The following is a 24,131-nucleotide window of genomic DNA, read 5'->3' on the forward strand; positions in this document are numbered from 1 at the left end:
TCGATTCCAGGATCACGCCCACACCGTTCTTGCAGACATACAGGCTTGCCAGTCGGGTCACATAACATTGTCCTCAGTAGGATCTGATAGAGCTCCAGTGACCCAGAAATTTGAGGCAGAAACTAAACTTTGGCTATGAATTATCCAGGAACCTGTGGCTGCAGTTATTTGATCGAACTAATCTCCCTTAGAGTGTTGATTACTGCTGAGTTAACAGGACAGGGATTTGGGGCAGGACACAGTCACCTGGCTTGGGACTTTTCCTTGACCTGCCAGAATTTGCTCCCAACCCTCAGAAAGAGTTCCCTCTTGGAACCTTTTGAGGGAATTGGCTCCACAAGTCTCCTCGCCAATCAGGCATCAGCAGCATCACGACGACAACACGCCAGCCTTCCACCTCTTCTCCCCACACACACCTGCAGGGTGCAGTAAAGCTCTCTCAGTCCTGATGGACCGGCTGCCCTGAGTCCTGCTGAGGGCAGAGTGCCCCTGAATGAGTGACCCATCAGGACAGTCTGAGGGGAGGCAGGCAGGGTCTTTGAAAAAGCCTTTCCACCCCTTCGAGCCCCAGGGAGGTTGCACTACACCCCATAAAGAAGAACAGCTCTTGCTCTCTCCCCCTGGCAATTTACTGGACAGAAAACAAGGACTCAGCTTACAACTCAGGAAACACACCTCACACGCCTAACTTCCTCTGAATACCTGCCCATTGCCTCCCTCACTCCCCTTCCTTCCCTCACCTCTAATAAGAGTGGGGATGATACAAGTCTGTCTCCAGGGGCTGTTGTAGGATCAAATGAGGTAATAAAAGTGCCTCCAACATAGTAGGAACTTAGCAAACATTAGGGTTTTAGCTCAGCTGACATTTTAACAGTGCGATTAGCGCTGCCATGAAATTGGTATTTTCTAATTAGTGGGTATTTTCTGTGCTCTAGACTCCAAATCTGACTCCCTGCTATAAATGTTGCATGCCCCCAAACTCATAGGTTGAAATCCTAATCCCCAGTGTGATGGTGTTTGGAAGCAGGGCCTCTGGGGGATAACTGGGTCGTGAGGGTGGGACCCTCAGGAATGGGATCAGTACACTTATAAGAGATGACCGAGAGAGAGCCCCCACCCCTTCTGCCATGTCAACAAGACAGCAAGAAGTCAACCGTGTACAAAGCAGTAAATGGTCCCTCAACAGACACACCAAATCTGATAGTGCCTTGATCTTTGACTTCCCAGCATCCAGAACTGTGAGAAATATATTTATGCTGTTTATAAGCTAGGTATAAAGTAATTTGTTATATCAGCCCAAATGAAATAAGTCATTCTCCTTCATTTCTTCTGTTGAGCTATAAAGCAAATGGTTGCCCCCACCCCCACCTCACCCAGGGCCCTAGTAGTGGCCCATCATCAAAAGGGCAACAGGCAGCTAACATCATACTCAACGGTGAGAGACTAAAAGCTTTCTCCCTGAGATCAGGAGCAAGGCAAGATGCCCAGTTGCAGCACTACTATTCAACACCGAGTGGAAGTTCTAGTCAGAGAAACTAGGCAAGAAAAAGAAACAGAAGGCATCCAAATTGGAAAGGAAGAAGTAAAATAATTTGTTTGTAGCTGGCATGATGCTATATATAGAAAATCCCTACAAATCTACAAGAAAGCAAACAGAATAAGGAAATTCAGCAAAGTCGTAGGGTGCAAGATCACATGCAAAAATCCAACGTGTTTCTATACACTAGCAATGCACAACCTGAAAAGGAAATCTAAAAAGCAATTCCACTTACAATAGCATCCGAAAGGATAAAATACCTAGGAATATGTGTAACCAAGAAAGCGAAAGACGTGTTCACTACGAATTCAAAAACATTGCTGAGAGAAATTAAAGGGACCTAAGTAAGTGGAAACACATCCATGCTCACGGATGTGAAGACCCAATATCACTACAATGTCAATACGACCTACAGCGACCACAGATGGAAGGCAAGCCCTATCACATGGTTCTGGACAACTGGGTTTCCACATGCAAAAGCAAGAAGCCAAAAGTCTACTTCACACCACATATAAAAATTAATTCAAAACAGGGGACTTCCGGCCAAGATGGAGGCGTAGGTAGACACACAGTGCCTCCTCGAACAACCAAAATAAGGACAACAACAATTCAGAGACAAAGTAACCACCAAAACTGAAAGAAAGTTAAACTGTATGGAAGTCCGACAACCAAGGAATTAAAATAGAAACACACATCCAGACCAGTCGGTAGGTGGGGCGCAGTCAGGCAGCCAAGTGGAGAGGGGTCGAGGAGAGCGGTGACACCGGGCGCACAAGGCGGCACCAGGCAGACCTACAGCACCCAGGAGGTGGCTTGCAGACCTCAGGCATGGGGTGGCAATGGGCAGACCCAGCAAGGCAGCAATTGAGTAATGGGGCACCGTGCGCAAGGCGGCTGGCTAACTGGGCAGAGGTTCCACATTCATGCACAGATAACTGGGGAGCTAGACAGATCACGAAACCCAGGGTCCTAGCGCCTGGAAATAAAGACTCAGAACACCGATTGAAAACACCTGTGGGGGTTGAGGCACAGGGAGAGACTCCCACCCACACAGAAAACTTTGTTGGAGAAACCCACAGGGTTTCTAGAACACACACAAGCCCACCCACCTGGGAATCAGCATCAGAAAGGCCCAATTTGCTTGGGGGAAGCAGCAGAAGAGACTGAGGTGCAACTGAGAGCAGAGCAAAGCGCCATTTTTTTCTCTCTCTGACCCGCCCCCACATACAGCGTCACAAGGCAGCGACTTGGGTTGACCCAACGTCGTGAACACCTAAGGCTCCGCCCCTCATACTTAACAGGTGCAAATAGACCAAAACATTATGGCTCAAGAAGAAAAACAGTTCAAAGCCCCAGAGCCAATGCTTCCAAGAGACAAAGAGATAGCCAACCTATCAGATGCACAGTTCAAAACACTGGTGATCAGAATACTCATAGAACTGGTTGATTTTAGTCACAAATTAGACGAAAAATGAAGGCTACACTAAGAGAAATGAAGCAAAATTCAGAGGGAACCAATAGTGATGGAAAGGAAACTGGGACTCAAATCAATGGAGTGGACCAGAAGGAAGAAAAAAACAACCAAACAGAAAAGAATGAAGAAACAAAATTTCAAAAAAATGAGGAAAGGCTTAGGAACCTCCAGGACATCTTTAAATGTTCCAACCCGAATTATAGGGGTACCACAAGAGGAAGAGGAAGATCAACAAGTGGAAAACTTATTTTAACAAATAATAAAGGAGAACTTCCCCAATCTGGCAAAGGAAATAGACTTCCAGGAAGTCTAGGAAACTCAGAGTCCCAAAGAAGTTGGACCCAAAGAGGAACACACCAAGGCACATCATAATTACATTACCCAAGATTAAAATGAAGGAGAGAATCCTAGAAGCAGCAAGAGATAAGAGGACAGTCACCTACAAAGGAGTTCCCATCACACTGTCAGCAGATTTCTCAAAAGAGACCTGACAGGCAAGAAGGGGCTGGAAAGAAGTCTTCCAAGTCATGAAAGGCAAGGACCTACATCCAAGATTGTGCTATCTAGCAAAGCTTTCATTTAGAATAGAAGGGCAGATAAAGTGCTTCTCAGATAAGGTCAAGTTGAAAGAGTTCATCATCACCAACCCCTTATAATATGAATGTTAAAGGGACTTATCTAAGAAAAAGAAGATAAAGAAAGATGTACAATAAAATGACAGCAAACTCGCAATTACTCAACAACCACACCTAAAATAAAAACAAACTAAGGAAACAACCAGAACAGGAACAGAACCACAGAAATGGAGATCACATGGAGGGTTAGCAACAGGGGAGTGGGAGGAGGAGAGTGGGGGAAAGGAACAGAGAATAAGTAGCATACATGGCAGGTAGAAAACAGAAAGGAGGAGGGCAAGAATAGTATGGGAAATGTAAAAGTTAAAGAACTTAAGACACATGGACATGAACTAAAGGGGGGAATATGGAAGGGAAAGGGTGTGCAGGGTGGAGGGCAATGAAGGGGGAAATGGGACAACTGTAATAACATAGTCCATAAAATAGATTTTAAAAATTTTAATTCAAAACAAATCAACAATCTATGTATAAGAGCTAATGTCATAAAGCTTCAGGAAAAGAACACAGTGATAAATCTTCAGGAGCTTGGATTTGGCAATGATTCCTAGATATGTCCCCAAAAGTATATGCAAAAAAAAAGCCAAACATAAATTTAACTTCATTAAAATTAAAAATTTTTGTTCTTCAAAAGACATTATCAAGAAAGTAAAGAGACAATCCACAGAACAGTAGAAAATATCTGTAAATAATGTTTCCAATAAAGGTTTCATTTTCAGCATACATTAGGAACTCCTACAACTCAACAACAACAACAAAAACCCCTCAATTTTAAAATGGTCAAAGCACTTGAATAGATGTCTATCTATAGAAAATATACAAACAACCAATAAGCACATGAAAAGATGCTGGACATCATTAGTCATTAGGGAAATGAAAATCAAAACCACAAATGAGATACTACTCCATAGCTACAAGAATGGCTATAATTTAAAAGGAAAAACAGAAAATGACAATTGTTGACAAGGATATAAAGAAATTGGCCATTTCTTGGCCAACTGTGCTGGTGTGCAAGGTAAAATGGTGCAGCCATAATGAAAACCACTTCAGCAGTTTCTCATAAAGGTAAATATGGAATTACTGTGTGACCCAGCAATTCCACTCCTAGGAATATACCCAAAGAACTGAAAACAGGGATGCAGACAGATATTTGTATACCAGTGTTCACTGCAGTGCTATTCACAATTGCTCACACATGGAAGCAACCCAAGTATCCATCAACAGAAAAAATGGACAAATAAAATATAATACATACATATAATGGAATATTGTTCAGCCATGAAAAGGGATGGAATTCTTAGATGTGCTACAACACAGGTGAACCTTGAAAACAAGCTAAATGAAAAACACAAAATGAAAAGACACAAAAAAGCAAGTATATTATAATGCGCTTTTATGAAATATCTAGAATAAGCAAATTCATAGGCACAGAAAATCAATGAAAGGTTACTAGGAACTGAAGTGAGGGCAGAGTGGGGGGTTACTGCTTAATGGTTTCAGAGTTTCCATTGGGGTGATGAAAAAGATTTAGAAATAGATATGGTGCTGTTGGCACAACACTGTGAATATAGTTAAAGCCACTGAATTGTACACTTAAAGATGGCAAATTTTATTATATTCATTTTAGCACACTATGAAAGGACAGTGGAAAGATAGGGTATAATTATTTAATTTCCCATGTTTAAAACTAAACTGAACCAGAGAGCCTAACTAAAGAAAAAAATGGATTGATTTCAAGCTTGAAGCCAACAGCTGTAAATGCACATGGGCTTTGCAACAACTCTGCTCAACTGCAGCGTGGGGCCCGGGCACAGAGGACCCTGAGCAAAGTCCATACGGGAGGGACCAGGGATGCTACCTGCTTTCTTCCAAGGCACCCACAAATAGAGTGGGACTCCCCTAAATGCATTCACTGGACAAATGTTTATTCGGTACCTATTACATGCAAAGTGCTGCATACACGCAGCGGAAAGCAGAGAGTAACCTGACTGGAAACTTGAACCTGGCTGGTCCTCTGAGATCTGAGAAGTGGCCTGGAACCCTGGGCTGTGCTCACCCATCAGGAGGATGTCTTTCTTCATGGTCTGTTTTGGGTTTCAAGTGAAAGGACTGTGTGGATGGGGAGGCACAACACAGGTGTGAGACAGCGCTGTTGCTGTTACTACTATGTTAGGGATTTACTAGGTCTTCTTGGAGGAATCGGCCTCGCTCGCCAGCACCACCTCAAGGCCAGGGAAAACAATCAGATGCTTTCTGATTGCCGAGTGTGGGGAGGAGAGAACAGGGAAACACATCAACAGGTGCAGAGTTCCGGGGGCTCAGGTCTCCACCCCACAGGGAGCCTGGAACTATGGCCCCCTCTCTCTCCTGCAGCAACTGGCTCCCCCACTTCCAGGCTGCTTGGCTCAAAACCCTACCACAAAGTGGGTCTTCGTCTACCAGCTTTCCACTCACATGCCCTCACTTAGGGTTTGCCCCGCTCTGCCTACTCAGTCCTACCCAACCGTCAAGGCCTGGCACGTGCAAGGCAGGATTTCTAACAGGAAAAGTCCAAAGGCAGGTGGGCCTGGGTTCCGGTCCAAACTGTGTGACCCAGGCCTCTGCCACATGTCAAAATGGGGCCAGACGGACCCCCAGCCAAGCCTGCTGTAAGGCAGTATGTGCCAAGGGTTTGGTGCACCACCTACTCCTTCCATGAAGTCCCTCTTGGTCCTTCAGCTGCTCTGATGTCCCCTTCCTCCCAGAGCCTCCCTCTTCCCAGTACCTCTCATCTGGCAGTAACCCCTCTGTGTCCTGCAATGTCTCTGGGGGTAACACACTCGTGTGTATCATGTGATCCTCCACAGTAAGGTGACTTGCATGCCAACGGGAAGCTCCCTCACATAGAGGCCAAACCCCCTTCCCTTTGGTCGCCCTCCATGGTGGCCAGCGCACATGGGTGTTAATGAATTAAAACATATTTGAGCAAACGGAGGGTCCTCAGGCAACAGAGGAAAACCCCACAGGAAACAGACACATCCAGCTCTGAGGAAGGGCCCATTCATGCCCTCTGCTCTGGATGAAACCACTCACTGCCCACGCTGGCACTTAATGAACACTCCATTCATTGCACGAGTGAAGTCTGTGGATGCCCCAGCTCATTAAGGTCAATTGTAGTGTGGCTAATCCAGGGAAAACAGCTGGTCTGAAGATCACCTCATTTTATAAATTAGAATGTCTCTGAAAATGATTTTATCTTCTCAGTTTCATTTGAACATTACGAAGAGTCCATGTAAAATCATTAATGTTTAAAAAAGAGAGTCACGGTCCCCTCCACTGGGGAGAGGTGGCCCAGGAGCAGGCTGTAGTGGCCGAGGGTAGCTGGCCAGGAACGCCAGCTGTGTCACCCATCCTCCACAAGCAGACGACTCTCAGGAAAGTCAGAGGAGGGCGGGGGAGGTACACAGGGAGAGCCCAGGAGCCGGCCCACCGGCTCAGCCCCCAGGGCAGGGAAAACAGCAGGTCACCCGTCTCTCTCCACCTCTCTCCTCCCCAAACTAAGCCCCTCATAGGCCCCTCTCCGGAGCTGCTGCCAGGCCAGGGCGCAGCCATGCCCATCTGCGTGCGGCTGGCTTGGAGAAGCTGGAGAAAACTCAGCCTGGCCTCTCTGGGAGGAGGAAGCAGCTACTTCTTCCACCCAAACCCAACACTGGGAATAAAGGTGGTGGCTCAGAGGGCTTAGCCTGTCACATGTAACACCTGTCGTGGGCTGGGAGCTCTGTAGGCCTCAGGCCACTGGAGAGTCAACACAGCCCCACAATGGGGTTATCAGAGGACCAGTTTTTACAATTGAGGACATGCAGATGCCAGTTCAGATGCTTGGCCAAGGCCAAGCTGACAGTGCATGGCAGATGTGAGACTTGAACTCTGGTCTGTCTGAAGCCAAAGACTTTTATCTTTCAACTAACCCTTCCATGGACTTTTATTGTTGGGAGATTCAGAAGCCAAACTGAGGGAGCAAGGGGACAGCCACTAACAGGTGCAGGAGCCCCAGTCCCATGACGTCCTCTCCCACTTGACTGACCCTTAGGGTGACCAACTGGCCCAAGCTGCCTTGAACTGAGGGGCTCCCCGGATATGGGACTTTCAGCACCCAAACCAGCATGGTCCAGGGCAAACCAAGATGGTTAGCCACCCCGTGACTGAGGTTTCCTTGAGCTTTGTGGCTCTCCAGAAAAAAAAATGTACTTTCAGAATGCAAGCATAATTGAGGGGCACTATCAATGACTCCCACTCTGAGTAGAAGAACAGCCTGTCCCCCAGCACAGTGCCACAGGGCCAGGTCCCACAAAGAAATCTTCCCTCAGTGTCCCCACTCCAGGCTCAGGCCAAGAGTGGCCACTCTAGGTTGGGCGGGGCGTGAGGGGCCTGGACAGCAGAACAGAGGAGCTGGGTGAGGGGAGTGAACTAAGACACTGCCCTGTCAGGTACTCACTACGTTCCCGCAGCAGGGAGATCACCAGCCTGTTTTACAGAGGGAACAGCTACAGCCTCAGAATTCAGGGGATCGTCGTAGCAATTCCCCAAAGGTTTAAGAAGTCTGAATCCTGAGTGTCTCACCGAGGACAGAATCTAGGCTGAGGCCCCATGATGTGAGACCAAGGGGACCTGCTTCTATGGGGTGGGGGTACGGCCCCAGCCCTCTCTGGGAAGCCGGGAGAGGACCCCACTCCAGTCTGTCACCTCCAGGCATACGCATCAAGGCAGGAGGGCACTTGTCCCTACCACAGGCCCTTTACCCAGCCACTCCGAACCACTGTCCCTTCCATCTGGCCATTCAAACACTCCTCTTCTGATTCAGGAAGTACCTCCTCCAGGAAGCCACCCCTGACTACTCCAGCCTGCATTGGAACCATCTCCCCTGACCTCCCACCACTTTCCCATGATACACCTTCCATTCTTGCCTTGGGCTGTTTATTATTTAACTTAATGAATAAGAGGGTGAACTCGGGTGACAGGCCCCCTGCACTCAAATCCTGGCTCCCTTACACACTAGCTTTGAATGAGTGGCTTCCCATCTCTGTGCCGCAAGTTATACAAACAAATGAGAATGAGGCAGGGCATCCACGCACTGGAAAGACTCGAACGAGTTAATAGGCATGAAAGTGTTTAGAAAGTGCCTGGTACACAGTAAGCACTCAGTAAGTGTTTACTATTATTATTACTTCGATATTGATATTAGCAAAGTACCTCCCTAGCTAGACTCAAATTTCCTGGCATGCAGGGCCCGAAATGGACACTTCTCTGCGTCAGTCCCCACGTCAGGCAGAGACACTGAGCAGGAGCTGCACACGCCTTTCCTGTGGTCAGACCTTTGCAGAGACCAGCAGCTCCTCATCTCACTACTGAGGGCCAGCAGAGATGCATGTCTACCTGCCAGGGACCACCAGCCTCCCTTTCCAACACCCCTAAAGTCACCCCAAAATGTCTCCCCAGAGCTCGGCAGCAGCAACAGAGATCTTGGAATGAAATTACAGCCCCTCAGACCATGGGGCCCCAGGAACCGAATTCAAGGGAGCCAGAGCCCTCAGGCCATCCCCCAACCCCCAGGCAGTTGGGGGCGGGGGCAGGAGGAAGCAAAGCCCCCAGGGGCTGTGTCCTGCAGAAAACCAGATCTTTGCAGAGAGAGTTCTCTAGCGAGTCCCAGGGGCCTCAGTTCTCATCCCAACCCTGTGCTCTGTGATCTTCCCAAAACCCCTTGACCTTCCTGGGTCCCTGGTTACTCAGATGTTAAATGACAAGGTCAGTCAACAATCGATTACTTAGTTCCTTCCAATCCTGAGTCAGTTTCAGAGGAAGAGAAAATGAACCTAACGAATCATTTCACAAGCAATCTGCTCCCCACAAACACGCACTGGGCTTTTTCGACATGTGAGCACTGTTCTGGATTATAGTACTGAAAAAAAAATCCACAACGAAATCCGTTAATTATTGGAGGGAAATAAAGAGAATCGGGGAGGGCCAGGAATGGGAGAAAGGGGATTTCATTTTAGATGGGGCCTTCAGAGAAGGCCTGATTGGGGTGGGGGTGGGGGTGCGGGAGGAGCATGGGAGAGGATCTCTAGAAAAACTGAGAGCAAGCCAGGCGGACACCTGGAGGAAGTGCTCCACCCAGAGGTGGCAGCAGCCCACCCTGTTCCAGCTACCGCAGGGAGGTCTGGAGTGAGTGAGCGAGGAAGGTGGCCACAGGAGTTGAACTAGGAGGCGGAGATTCAGCCACGGTAATGACTTTGGCTTGTGTTCAATTATAAATTCAAGTCATGAATGCTTTCACACAAACAAATTTGACACTGCTCACTTCCAGGATGAAGGCAAAGCTCCTTCTCCGTGTGTCCGTTTGTCCTCCCCTCTCTCCACCCCGTGGTCCCTTGATCTGTTCATGACTGTCATCACTTCTTTCACTGGGAAGCAGGAAATGGCAGCTTGGACATCTGGAACCTCAGGCAGGCTCTCCCACCACTCCTGGAGGTACGGACGTCCACGGTCAGACCCCGGCTGTCTCACTGGGATCGGCCCTGGCCCTGTCACTCTGCCCAGCCCCCTTGCCACCTATCAACCCCTTCCTCTCTCCCCAGGCCCTCACACCTGCCATTCCCCCAGCTGGGACACCCTTCCCTCCTGTCCTTCCTCGCTTCTGTCTACTCTCCCTCCAGGTCCCAGGTCAGATATCACTTTCTCAGAGAGGCTCTGCCACTCTCTCTAAATAAAATCTTTCTGTTAAGCGCTCTCCTGGGTTCATGTTCCTCCCGCCAACACTCTGATGACACTTGCGTGCTTGTACGTATTTGTACGGTTTTTAAAAATCAGTGCCTCTCTACTCCACCCAACCATAGACTCTGTCAGGACAGAGGCTTCATCTGGTTTCACTCACCTTTCTACCCTGGGAACGGAACGGCACCCGGCACACCCTCAGGCACCTAAAGACCTAAGGATGATGGTTGAGTAAAAGGACTGTGTACCCAGGCCTTCTGGGGCACAAGGTGGGGCCCGCTCGGGACTCTGGGGTGGACTCTGCGGGTGTGGCGAGAGCCATGAGCTAAGTGGGGAGGGGCAGGGATGGGAGGGGAAAGGATCGGAGCCCCTGAGCCCAGAGTAGGAACTTTACACAAATTATCCCATTTCATTGTCATGGCCGCCACAAACTGAAAATTACTATCCCATCTTACAGCTAAGAGAGCTGAGGCTCAGAAAGGAAGTTTCCATAAACATGTCTGTAGCCCTGACCAGTGTGGCTCAGTTGGCTGGATGTCATCCCACAAAGCGAAGGGTCACCAGTTTGATTCCCTGCCAGGGCACATGCCTGCCTTGTGGGTTCAGCCCCCCGCGTTGGGGCACACAAGAGGCAGCTGATTGATGTTTTGCTCTCACGTCAATGTCTCTCTTCCTCTCTTCCTCCCTCCCTTCCTCACTCGGGCAGTTTCTAATCCAGCTCTGCCCTTGATTTCCTGTGTGACCTTAAGCAAGTTCCTGCCCCTCTCTGAGCTTCAGTTTTCTTATATATGAAATGCAGAGATTGGAGTAGATGCCCCAGGTCCTGTCCAATTTGAGATTCCATGACTTTAAGATTCTATGCTTCTAACTGTACAAAAGCAACAATGGATACTACAGGACCCAACTCAATGTCAACCACACCGTAAACACTTCACGGATGCTCATTTCCTCCCTCCTTCCCTTCATCCGTTCCTCTTTTCCCCCTCCCCTCCCCAACTCGCTGTTTCAGAGGATATCTGCTCCACAGCCCTCCTGGGGGCTGCCTGTGCTGTCCTGGTCTTTCCAGGGACCCACAGCCCTGTCTCCCTGCTGCCCAGGAACCCGCCTGGCTCTGACGTTGATGCCCCAGCCTGCAGTGCCCTCGGACAGCCGGTCCAGCTGCGCTCCCCAGAGAGGCTCAGAGTCTTCCTGTAGCCTGGCCCCTCCTGCATCCTGAAAGGGCACTTGGTCTCTGTCCAGCACTGTGGGGACTGAGGGGAAAGTGACAGGAAGGAGACTCACATACACTGAGTATCTCCAGAGGCCAGGGGCTGGACCAGGCTGTTTGCTGGTTGTCTCATTTAATCCCCGCCCAGAGCCATTGTTACCCCCACTTCACAGAAGGGAAGGGACTGAGCAGGGGTCAAAGGAGTTGAGAAATCGCACATGCAGCCCTGCTGGTCGGGTCCCGGGGCAGACATCCCAGGATCTTTCTGCCCCTGTGGCCCTTTCCTCAAGAGCACCTGTCATTTGGTATCAGTGTGACTTTGGATTCACAACACAGCTATTAAAGTCCATTAAACTCTCTGGCCACCTCCCTCGTGCCTCTCCTCATCACCCCCACCAAAGTACCAGGCTGCAAACTATTCACAAATTGTCCCCAGAGCTTCTGAAGAGATGGCATAGCCATAGCCACTTCACCGAGGGGTGCAGCCACATTGAGAAGTTGATTTCATCCCATCTGGAGGACAGGCCTGGTCGCCAATAAACGCCGTCCTCCGGCTGGCACTGGGAAAGAGGCGTGAGCCTTTCCTCCCAAGCTCCCAGCTGCTGCACTTGAGAGCAACCCAGAACTCAGACTCAGGGAAGATGTGAACGTGACCACCTCCAAGCACCCCCAGGTGTGATCAGGGCCCTGGCTGGGGCTGCAGGAAGAGCGGAGAAGGGTACCTGCCTTTTCTAAAGGCTCCTCTGGAAAGCCACACCCTCAAAGGAGGACAGTGGTAGGTTGGGGGAGCAGGGGGCTGTGGGAACAGCATCCAATGTGCTCTGCGAGGCAGCCTGGACAAGAAACACAGACGAGAGCAAAAAACCCCTGGCAGGACTTCCTGAGGCCCACTGTACTCTTCTTGCCTGTTCTGTCCTTGTCTGGGATGGAAGGAGAGCCCCGGGGATGGAAGGGTGGCCAACTCTCCCCCTGGGAGGGGCCTCACCGAGGGCCAGAACTTTAGGGGGCCCCCCGAGACCACAAGAGGAGGTCACACTCCTCAGTTATGTTCTCATGGCTTCCTGGGCTCCTCCATGGCTCTTGTCCAGGTTTCACTCATCACCTACGGAGCTTAAACTCCCGCCTCCCCTGCAGACTGTGAACTCTGCTGGAGAGGAGCCTGGCTGGAGAGTTCACGACCAGGTGCCCAGCACTTCTGCCGCGCCTGACACACAGAAGGTGCTCAGTAAACAGCAACTGAATACATGCTACCAGCAGGGAAGGACCCAAGGCCTGGTTCAAGCTGATGGGACATGGCAGGGGCCACCCCCACACCCCAGACTCTGGTGTCCCTGCACTGCATTAGGTGGAAAACATTAGCGAGGACAACCTTCGGCATAGTAGACACACAGGTCAAGATTGTGGGCTCTCTGCCAGGATCTGGAAAACCCACCAAGGGTATGGCGCATGCCCTGCTGCAAGGCAGTGGTGGCCTGTCAGGCTTTCACCCGTAAATGAGCTGTCGGCACTGTGCGTGAGTGCGCTCTACTTTAATCTAATCAGAGTCACGGCGTTGGTGCTGACCGATTCTCTCCCACGTAGTACACACCAGACCCCATGTAGGTGCTTTCATTCGCGTGTGTATAGTGTGCATGACACATCCGCACCCACTAACTCTGCACAGCTCAGACGGTACTACGACCACCATTCACTGATGAGGAAAGTGGGGCCAGCTTCTCAGGACGTCCAGCAAGCATCTGGCTGAGTCAAGCCTCATGCCCCAGGAATCCGTCACACTACTGGTGCCCTGCCCAGCCCAGGGCCCTGTGCCTTACTGGGGACCCTGTGTGCAGTGGAGCATGGAGTCTGGGGTGGCAGGGGGACAGAGAAAGAAGGCAACAAGGAATCCAGAAACCTTTCCCCAAACAGACACCTCCCTGGAGCAGGCAGCAAGCTGGGCTAGAAAGACCAATGGGCCCAGGACCACACAGAACCAGCTGGATTGACCGTGGGCAACTCTCTCACCTCTCTGAGCCTCACTGGATAAAACAGAGGCAAGCCCCGCCCCTGCCCACCCCACACAGGGCCCAACCCACAGCAAAGGAGGCTCCAACGGGTGGTCTTGCTCAGCTACCCCAAAACCACAGAGCTCAGCAAAATCCTTCTCCCTCAGTCTATGCGTGTGCTGTGGCAGCCGCCGCCCCAGAGAAAGTGCAGGTCCACGTGGTCAGGCAGGGACCCGGCACCAGTACCCTGTGCAGGAAGAGCGCGGGGAGGTTCTCCTCTTCCCTGCCCTGCCCCCAGCTAATGGCACTCCCCAGAGCACGACGTCCTCCTTCCACCCCTCCTTGCAAGTCCAAGGAAACCACTGAGAAGTCTTCCAGGAGAGCAGAGGTCCAGCTTGGAAAGGGGCTTTCCTGACCATCTGCAAGTCAGCAGGAGGTGGCAGCCTCATCTCACTGCCACTAAGAGGCCCTACCGCATGGGGGTGCCTTCCCGAGGAGAGCTGTGCCCAGCAAGGAGCAAGCCGCTGTCCCTGAGAATGGCCTCCAGGGCAGGCTGGGGGAGGCCATAGAGCTCCTGGGCTCTCCTCTGGGTCACATCACAGTGAGGAGTGGCCTCGAGGACTGCTTTCCAGGGGAGTCCAACCCTCCCGGAGAGGTGTCTTGGGGGCAGGGCCAAAGAGGGGCTCCCACAGGGCAGCAGAGCAAGACCAGCGCTTCCACACGGGCCACGTGAGAGCAGCAGCACTGAATGCCCACCACCGGGTCTCCTGCCCCGCTGCTGTCCCCGTGGTCCTCCCGAGGCCTGGGGGACTTGGAGGGTCCCCTCTAACCAAGAGGTCTCCCAGCCCTTGCAGCCGATTAAGCGAGGCCTGTGGCCACGGCAGCCACACCTTCCCTTAGGTGTAGGGCCACTCACCTAAGCAGAGGAAGACAGGCCCTAGCACCACTGGGCCAGTCATCCCTTGGTCTCCAGACCTGTGGTGATTGGTGGTCTGGGCCACACCCTGCAGCATGCAGTCACAGACTGGGGACCCAGGGAGGGACCTTGGGATAACCTGGTCTAACCTCCTGATATCTTAAATGATGCTGCTGCAATCCAAGGAAGTTACAACAGTGTCCAAGTCACACAGCTTTTCCTGGTGACATGGAAAAGTTCAGGCTCCAGATGAAACAGTGTGGCTCCCAGGGGAAAAGGCCCTGACCCCACACAGCCTACCAACGGCCATGCATCACACTGCGGGCTCAGGCCATGCTGGTGATGGGAGAGCAAGCACCTCGGACCATGGGCCCTGGGCCCAAAACCTGAGTCTCTGGGCCTCTCTTGCCTCTGATCTGGAAGTAGAACCCACAATCTGTAGGGAATATGGCCTCCCCAAGAAGGAGAGGCGCAGCCCTGCACCCCCACAACTTAGCAGAGGCATTGGGATAGAGCAGGGCACAGTAGCAACAAACCGTCTGAGGGAGGACAGTTAGAGGAACCCCTGGGGGTAGGGCGCACGGCCCCTACCGTGCCACCCTGGAATCAGGGACACCGCCCGCCCCACGCCTCATCAGAGTCAGCAGGCCCCCACCAATGGGCTGAATGTTCCTCAAGGAACAGGACTGTCTGCCAGGACCGTGAGGGTCCACGGTGGATGTCAACCCCTGGGGACACTCTCCTCCCCCCAGGCCCCTTACAGCTCAGCTGGCAGGTGGAGGCGGGAAGGCCGCAGGGCCGTTCTGTCACCAACAGTCACTGTCATCACCACACCGCCTGCCCCTACTTCCACTGCTGCCTCTCCATCTTTACCCTGGCCTCCACAGGCTTTGTGGGAGTAAAACATGCAGATCTTCTAGGTTTAGGTTTCCTAACAGCCAGAAACTTCGCCCAGGGTTCACCAGACAAAGGTGTGGGTGATGAGGGAGATGTGCTCTGGTTCCTTTAAAGAAACTCTCAGGAGAGATGTAGGTGGGCCTCGGGACAGAGCAGCTCCCAGAGCTCAGCACGGCTCTGTTTCTGCCTCCCAAAGGCCAGAGAAAAGGCCATAGCTGTCACGGGTAGACCTGGGCCTCCTTAACTACGGTGCTTACTCCGTGAAAGGGCAGACACATGGCACCCCTTTCCCAGATCCTGCACATTTGCAGCTCTCAGAGCCTCAGCTCCTCCCATTTGTAAAATACTGGAACAACAGCCCTTCACCTGCTCCACAGAACTGACCAGAGATCAGAGGAGCGGCGCCTGAGAATGTGCTTTATTAAGAAAGAGAAGTCATATCCACCATGAGCTTACCACGTGCCAAGCACTTTTAGATCATTTCTTCAATAATCCCATGTGCTCTGTATTATTATTATTATTATTATTATTATTATTATTATTATTATTCTGACTATATAGCTTAGAAAACGGAGGCTCAGAGAGGTTAGATGATGTGCCCAAGGACACACAGCTGAGTAGCAGAGGAACCAGGGGCAGCATGGAGACTCAGACACCAAAGCCCGCGTTCCTTCTCCCAACACCACACTGTCTAAAAAAGAAGCTAATATCACTTTTCAGGAAGAGGCCAGTGAGTTTTCAGACTATAAATGCCACCCTGGTGGACCCAACTCCTGCTGCGAGGACACACCCATTGGAGCCAGGAAGTCAAGTTGAAGCCAACCCACTCTACTGCCCTGGGCCCACCACACAAGCCCAGGGCACCTGGCCCTGGCCAACGTGCCTCTGCAGCTGTGTGTGGTCACGACACTCGCCTGGGGTGCTGCTGGGGGCAGGGTCAATGACCACTCGGACGTGTGACAATACAACTAGGAGGAGACCCGGAATCACGGAACTTTGGGCAGAAAGGGGCTTTTGAGAGCAACTTCAAGCTCCTCACTGGCTAGGTGAGGAAACTGACACCCAGGGAAGGCCAGTCCCTTGTCGAAGGTCACACACAGCCAGTGTCCACCATCCTCCGACGTCCAGTCCCAAGCCCAGTACTCCCCACCATCCCCACCTCTCTGACATCAGTGAGCTCCGGGGCCCTGAGCCGGCCAGATTTGGACCTCCAATGTCTGAGTCCACTCTCTTGGCTCAGGAAAAGCGGGGAGACTCGAGAGCGAGAGCAGTGGGCTGGCGTCAGGAAGGGAGAGTGCTTCATGCACTGCCATTGGCCTAAGCCCTACCCACAGAGGTTACTCAAAAACCCTCCTGGGAATTCCTCCATGCTGGGCAGAGGCCAGTCCCCCCAGGGGGCCCCAGTGGTTCCCCTGAGGCAGGGGTGGTCCAGGTCGCCCCCAGGCATGCTCAGAGGGGGCTGAACTCTTCACTCTCTGGTCACGCTGGGCCCCCTGCAATCCCAGGAGCACTACTGAGAGCTCATCTCCCCTATAAGTCCCCCTGCCCCACCACTCCCCATCCCTCAGCAGCGCCCAGTCCCACCTGTGCCTCCTCTGGTTTACGACAATCTGTGTGCCTTTTTTCACGTCGTCACCTCTGATGTGTTTGTGTGTGTGGTGTTCATCCACCCCCTAAGGACAGGTCTATTTCTGCCACAGCCCTGCAGGGTGTGCACGCCACAGGCGGCACCAGGCCACAACGTGACCAGCTGTTTGTCCACCGCTTTTGCTGATGGTGCCAGTGACCTGTGAAAGGGCCAGGCCACGTCCTAGGGAAGCAAAAAGGAAGGGGAGTGGTAAGCTGGTACAAACACTCGCTCCACAGTCCTGTGAGCTTTATACTTTCATTTCCCACTTTCCAAGGGGGAAATTGAATCAGAGATGTTGAACAACTTGTCTAAGTTCATCTGATTACCAACTAGCAGAGGCAGGCTCTTGAGGCAGTTTGTCTGATGCTAAGTAAGCCCAGACTCCACTCTGTCTGCCGGGAGGCCAGCTCTTTGAGGATGGGGACCCAATGTTACATGAAGAAGGGGGTTCCATTTGCTGCTGCTGCTGGATCCTCGGTGCGTAGGACTGTGCCCGGCACACAGGAAACACATTGAATACTTGCTGAATGAGGGGAACGCCATGCTGCCCCTCGTCAGCAGGACAGGACAAGGCTTGTGATGCCAGGTTCCTGGGCCCTGTTTCTGGGAACCTCAGACAACTCTTTGTTCCTTTGCCACCTAGAAAGGTCCCCAACGTATGCAAGTGCCTGCAAAGGCCTGGTGAAGGGTGGATGGGGTTACTAGACCTAAGACGGGACCAGAGTGGGAGCATAAGCTGAGCAAGAGAGACTAGACCCTAATGAGGTGGGGGGTTTAGAAGAGGTGGGGGGCTTAGAAGCGTCCTCAGGGCTCTGGGACCTGCTGATTCTGGGCCATTCTTTGGCTCCTCCCCATCCCTGGGGCTCCCTCAGACCCCCACTGCCTTGTCTGAACTGTACTGGAATTGGCCACATTCCTATTAAGCAAAGAAACTAACAATTACGCCACCCACCCCAGCTCCATCGGAACCCTCACAGTCTGCTCTGGGGCCCCAGGGCCAGCTGCTTTTCTCCACATTCCAGCCAAAAATAATACGCGAATGAAGCTGTTTGGTGGAGACTTAATCTAATCTTCATTGCTTCAGTTTTAAAATATCCTGCCTGGTTTAGGGTTTCTTATTACACGCAGGGATGTGTTTTTAGTGAGATAGGTCTTAGCAGAAACGTCCTTCATGTAATTAGAAACCCAGGCAGGCAGGGCCTGCAGTGAGGCTTCCAAGCCAAACAGCAGGTCCCCTGAAGACAACGCGTCTGCAGCTAGTTCACTGAGCAAGCCCTTCTCAGGCGTCTAAGGCTTGGTGCTCCCTCACTCCCCGGGATTCCCACTCTCACGCATTCTCTCAGGAAACCAGTTGCTCCTTCCACCATCAGGCGGGCTCTTATCCCCAACAGGAATAGAGACGAAGATGCCGCCTGAGACTGCAGGAGGAGGCTATGGAGAGGAAAAAATTACCCCGAGAAGTCCCCACAGACGAGGGAGAATTAAAGGCAAGCCTTCCCCTGGAGCCACATCTCCAGGATCAAGGCCGGCTTTAAAAAATCAGGCGTGGCAGTGGAAGGAGTGTCTGAGTGCGTCCACTTTTGTGTAAGTGCCAGGTGTAACTTCTCGGGCTTTTCTGGCCCAGAATCTACTTTGATCTGCCAGCATGGAGACGGCTGAGGGAGGATCAGGCAGCGGCTAGCTCTGGCCCAGGGCCCATCCCCCAGCACGCCCGCCCAGATGTCACACACCAGTTGGTGCTCAGGCCTCTTCTTCCCCGTGGCACAGAGAAGGGGCTGGATTTCTGACAGGTCCGATTCTGTGTTCATCTGATGCATGAAAGCCATTCCAGGTAGCGCCACTGGGAGAGAGCATGCCAGTTTTCCCAATGTGGCAACTTAACTGTCCCTCCTGATAAAGTACAGGTGGTTTTTGGAATCACAGCAGGGTTTTCAAATTCTAGGATGCAAAGAAAGGCAGGAATCAACCCTTTCACCCACGTCTCAGGACTCCTGAGATTCACGGGGGAAGGCTGCAGAACCAGACGGGGCCAGAAGACACTCTGAGGGCTGTGGTGCTGCGCAGAAGCCTTCCCTCTCCCGACCCCTTTGTTACTTAGAGTCCACCCAGCAGATTCGTGCAGGGGTCACTCCTCAGAACCCCAGGAGAAATTCCTGAGATGCACTCACTTTACAGATGGAGAAATGGAGATCCAGAAGCTAAACGACCAGCTGGAGCGCTGTAGTCAAGCAGTAACTGGGTGGAAAGCTGCCCGGCCCCCAAATTTCAGCCTGAACACTGGCTCAGCACGATGACCTGCCAGCCTTGATTATCTCCTTCCTCTGTTCCCACCAGGTATTCGATTTAATTAAATTAGCTGATCCCCATTGCAACGAGCTGGCCAAGCAGCCTGGCCAGAGCCCAGCCTCTGTGGCTCCTCCCTCTAAATTCTGCTTCTCAATAGAATTCAATCTTCAATAAGTCACGAGTGTCACGTGAAGTGTTTTGTACAAAATGTGGCATGGTGGCTGGGCTCCAGGCTAGTGGTGACTCGGGATGATGTGCTTTCGCCCTCTCCACACTCCGTCCGATCTTCGTTTGATCAGACGCTCTGGTTCCCATGCCAGCACCTCTAACGATTGCATCACACGTTTATATATATCTCGGCATCGCAGGCCTGGTGCCACCCAGCATAGGAAAAGGAAAACTTAGAACAGCATTTCTCACCTTCCCCAAACTAATTCAGAAAATGTGCTCCAAATTAAATAAATGGGGAACAAAAGTCTGAAATTGGAGATAGAATGGGGGGGGTGCTAAATAAATAGCATGGAAATCTTGCAACATGCAGGAAGCCTATAAATTTTATAGGTTGTTTCTTTAATAAAAACAAATTCAATTGCTAACAACACAGTATTATTAAGCCGCTAACATTTAAAAATCTAATTTGGTCTGCTCCACGCTGTTCAGGGGCGCGTGGCAATCACCCCGAGTAAGGAAGGCGAGTTGATGGGGTGGGGTTGGTTTCTAAACTAGGCTAATAGAAGCCCCTCTAAAACTCAAACTTTTTGCTTTCTAGGCATGCCTTGGTCCCTAATGAGTTACAGCCCCAGGTCGAAGATGGACATGGCAGAAAGAAATTCAACACACACTCCGGAGTACCCATAAACATCAAGGCCGAGGGAGAAGAGGTATGTTTCCAGTTAAACCAGAACTCCATGAATTCAAGATTCTCCACTCACGAGACAGTAATTCTCCTTATTTCATCACTAACTTACTTCAAATGTGTTTATACAATTTATTGCTACTGAACTTCGAGGCAACTGGTGTAGAGTTAATGAAACCCAGCTTGGAGAAGCTTTGAACAACTAACCACAGTCTAAACGGTTATGACATGCGGTCGAAGCCGCAGCCCAGCCCCACTGCAGTTTGTGTGTTAGGACCAGTCGGAAAACGTTGTCGTCTCACCTCCTGTGCCAGAGAGATTGGAAAAGGGAAAAGTGCTGAAAAATAGCTTTCCACATTTCTCCTCAAGGTTTCCAGACTTTCTCCCTGACATTTTAACACATCCATCTTACTGAAAGCAAGGCAAAGCCCCTCCCCCAGTGCCCAAGTAAATATTTTAGTTGCAGTTTGATTTGGCAGCCAGTCGAAATCCTGAAATCCAGTTCGAGTTTAATTGAATAGGGTCAGGCCTGTGCACAGCAATGGTGAGGAGGGGTGTCAGGGGGAGGCGCCAAGCAACATGTCAAGTCCGACTCAGCGAAAGTCCAACACTGAGAGAAGAATGTGCAGATGACACTGGGCCGGAAGAGGAGAGAACTGCACGTCCTGCATCACTCGGACACTGGTGTTCATTAACCCTCACTGTCCAGGGGCGTCCTGCCCCCGCCGGTCCCTGTGGGAACTCCAGGAGACTCTCTTTACGAACAGGCCCGTTTTGGAAGAGTAAAGGGGAGGTACTGGACTCATCACAGTCCCACAATAAAAGCCCCTTTTGAAAGCAGCACTTTCATTAACTTAAAGCAATCTACAGACTTAAAAGCAGGGAGCAGTAAACTCCCAGTAAGGACCATAAAACAGCCGGCCGCGAGTTCGGTGCACTTCGGTGCAATTTGCACGAGGCATTTTACTGTGAGCGGTGGCCGGCCCATCTCTCTCCAGTAACCCCCTGCCCCCTTTTCTAAACAGCTGCTCTTTCTTTCGGCTTTCAAGCCTTCAGAGCTCACAAAGGGGAGGCGGGGATGGGAGTCTCCGTAGGGTCACGGCTCCCTCCTGTGCTCAGGCTCGCGGCCCGGCCCGAGAGAGTGCAAGAATTCCAAGCCTGCAGAACAACAGCGTGGAGCTCCGCTGCGGCCACTCGTGGGTCGCGTGTCTTCTGCACCCGGAAGCACGGTCTCGCGGCTCCCCTAGGGGTGCGAGGGGTTGAGTTCAAGACTGTGAGGAGGAAATTTCAAACCTCCTTCCAGCACCCCGCACCCCCAACACGCTGCTCCCCCAGTTGGCCAGAGGGGCAGCCTCCCGCCCCGGTCAGGACTTCTCTCCTTGCCCGGAGCTAGGCCTGAGCCTGAGTGGAGGGTGCAGCTCCAGCGGGGTCCAGAGTCCAGAAACAGGAGACCCCTCCCTTCCCCCAAGGTCCCCAGGCCTCGCGAAGGCCAGGACGGCAGAGTAAACGGAAGGTCTACGGGTTAGACTTGACGGAATTTGTTTTTGTGTTTGAACACCATCAATTTTCTCCGTTTTCAAGGGGGTCACCTAAAGCCGTCCACAGTTGGAAAGCATCTGATATCTGAGAAGTTAACACGCTGGAGAAGTCCGGGGACAAGAGGGTCTGGGTAAAAGACCCTGAGTCTCCCCCTCTCCCGGGAGGAACATCGCTCCCGCGGCACCTCGAGTGGGCTTTCGGACCTGGCCGCAGCACCTGAGGGTCCACAGCCGGGGACTAGAGTCAGGGTGCTCGAGTTCGAGCGCTCCCGGCCCTCGGCCGCAGCCCGGACTTCCGCGGGCGCAACGCGGCTCCTTGCCGCTGGAGCTCCGGCGCAGGCCGCGGCGCCTGCAGACAACCGAACCCAGCCCGCTGCGCTGCGCCCGCAGACAACCGAGCGACTCCCGGGGCCCGAAGAGCCACCACGGTCCTCGGATCCACCTCGAGCCCTGCGGGGCTGCCCTGTCGCTTCACCCAGAACGTCCCTCCGATTTGTCCGCTGCCTGGAATCTTCCTCCTAGGACCCGGTCCTGTGCGCCTCAAGTCCTCTCTTCCAAAGGCTCTTTCCGTGAGAAGCAGCAGAAATTCGGGACTCGCCTGCCATGCCTCGGATCAACTACTTCCATCGCCTCCCTTAATGCTTTTCCACCAACGGAGCGTGGGGAACAGCGCGCAGGACCATATGACCATCCCCAAATTTCAAAAGCCTCGACCCCGATAAAAAGTCGTAGTCCTTTGCCTAAATCCTAAAGAAGGCCACCCGTTCCTCCAACTCCAGCCTCAGATAAACTCCAGACCCCCAACGCCCACCTCCAGCCCCCTGCTCTGGCGGGGTTGTGATTCCATCCTGAAACTACTCGCTGGCCCTCAGTCACTCTTCTGAAATCAGCCCGGACCCTATAACCCAAACTCCAGCGGGGCCCGAACTCGAGCCCTAGTTCAGGGCCGATGCACCACCATCCCGAGCCCGGGTCGCCCTGCCGCACAAGCACCTCCGAGACCCCGGAAAGGAAGCCTGCTTCGCCCGTTTCTTCCTCTGGTTCAGGATCTGGGAAAGCCCGCACACCTAACCCAAAAGAGCTGCAAACTTTGTCGCAGACCCGAGACCCTGCCCGTTGACCTCTGCGTTCCATCCCCTCTTTTACGAACTCGTGCCAGGAGGACTAGATCCAGGAGGGCTCCTCACTCCCAAACCTTGCAGGGGCCCCACGCCTCTCTCACCTCACCAAGGACTCCCAAAAATCCTCCCAAAGCCCACAACCCTACAAATCATCGCTCCTGGCGGGGCTGGGACCCCTAAACTGGCCCCGGGGATTCCAGCTTCCTTGACTTGTGTTCCGAAGTCCCCTCCGATCCGCCTGCAAACCCCATTCGCCCAGGCCGGACGCAGCGGTGGCTTGCACTTCAGTCGCCCAGCCCGAGTCTGGGGCTGCTCCCGCTTCCAGCCGCTCAGAGGCAGCCTCAGGGTGGTGGAGCCCTCGGCGTCCGCCTAAAGGGCGCCCGAAGCCGGGAGAAAGAGAACCTTGGAGCCAGCCTCGCCCTACGATCACCCGGCCCCGACCAGCCCGCACCGGGCTCCGGCCAGCGCGCCCGTCCCTGGTCTTGGTCCCCGGCGCAGCACCCGCCCGCCAGAGACAGGGCCCCGAGCCGGCGGTCCGCCTCCCACGCGGACAATGCGCGCCCGGCCCCTGCCCTAAAGGGCTAGTCAGAGGCCGGCCACCGCCGGGCTGAGCGCCGGGCGCCGGACCGCCTCCTCCCGAGCCTCGCCCCGCTTCACGTCCGCGGGCGCTTCCCCAGCTTCTCTCTGCGCGCTCCCTCCTCGCTCCCTACTCCCTCCTCCCTGCCGCCTCCCTCTCTCCTCCCGCTGCCTCCCTCGCTCGCTCTCCTCCTCGCCCTGTCGCAATGAATAATACTCCGGCTTGGGGACCGGAATAAAACACGCGCGCTCCGAGGCAGCCGCCCGCAGCCGCGCCGCCTGCAGAAGCGGCTCTGACATGGAAATGAATGACAGCTTACCTGATGCCAATCTTCATCAGACTGACACCGGCGTGACAACACAGCCTATACTTCCCAGCACTGCTCAGGACGTCAGCGCTCAGGGACCCGCCCCCGCCCCCCACCTCCCTTCTCCCCACTCCCCTCTCCCCACCCCCACCACCCCACCCGCTCCGGCCCGGCTCTTTCCCGGCCGAGGAGCCGCCGGAGTGTCTCCCTCTGCTGGAGGCTTTTCTGAGACTCCGGGTCAGGGCCTGCCCCTGCCACGGGCGCGCGCAGAACCGCGCTGGGCAGGAAGCTTCGGACCGTACGGTGGCCTCGGACGTGGGAACCCAGCGGACCCCCGCAACCTCGGGAAAACAGCCTCTGTCCCTGGTGCCAAGTCCTTCTGAGCACACCGCCCAGGCAGAGCTCTGAGACACCCTCT

The 24,131-nt window shown here is 52.9% G+C and overlaps 1 protein-coding gene across 5 annotated transcripts in view; it reads right to left on the reverse strand.

Moving 5' to 3' along the window:
- The window catches only part of PKNOX2 (PBX/knotted 1 homeobox 2), a 296,595-nt gene that overhangs the window by 224,743 nt on the left and 47,721 nt on the right, over window positions 1–24,131 (reverse strand). The window contains exon 1 of one of the 5 annotated variants that reach the window (XM_037134195.2): window positions 23,726–23,799. The exons of 3 other annotated variants lie outside the window; for them this stretch is intronic. The gene's annotated coding sequence lies outside the window, so the exon portion shown is untranslated. Of the gene's footprint in view, window positions 1–18,758; window positions 18,778–23,725; window positions 23,800–24,131 lie in introns of those variants that run through there. One more of the 5 variants, XM_053659459.1, reaches the window with a different exon arrangement.

The sequence above is a fragment of the Artibeus jamaicensis genome, unplaced genomic scaffold (genome assembly GCF_021234435.1).
Source record: "Artibeus jamaicensis isolate MK-2021 breed Jamaican fruit bat unplaced genomic scaffold, CSHL_Jam_final scaffold_660, whole genome shotgun sequence".
NCBI lineage: Eukaryota > Metazoa > Chordata > Mammalia > Chiroptera > Phyllostomidae > Artibeus > Artibeus jamaicensis.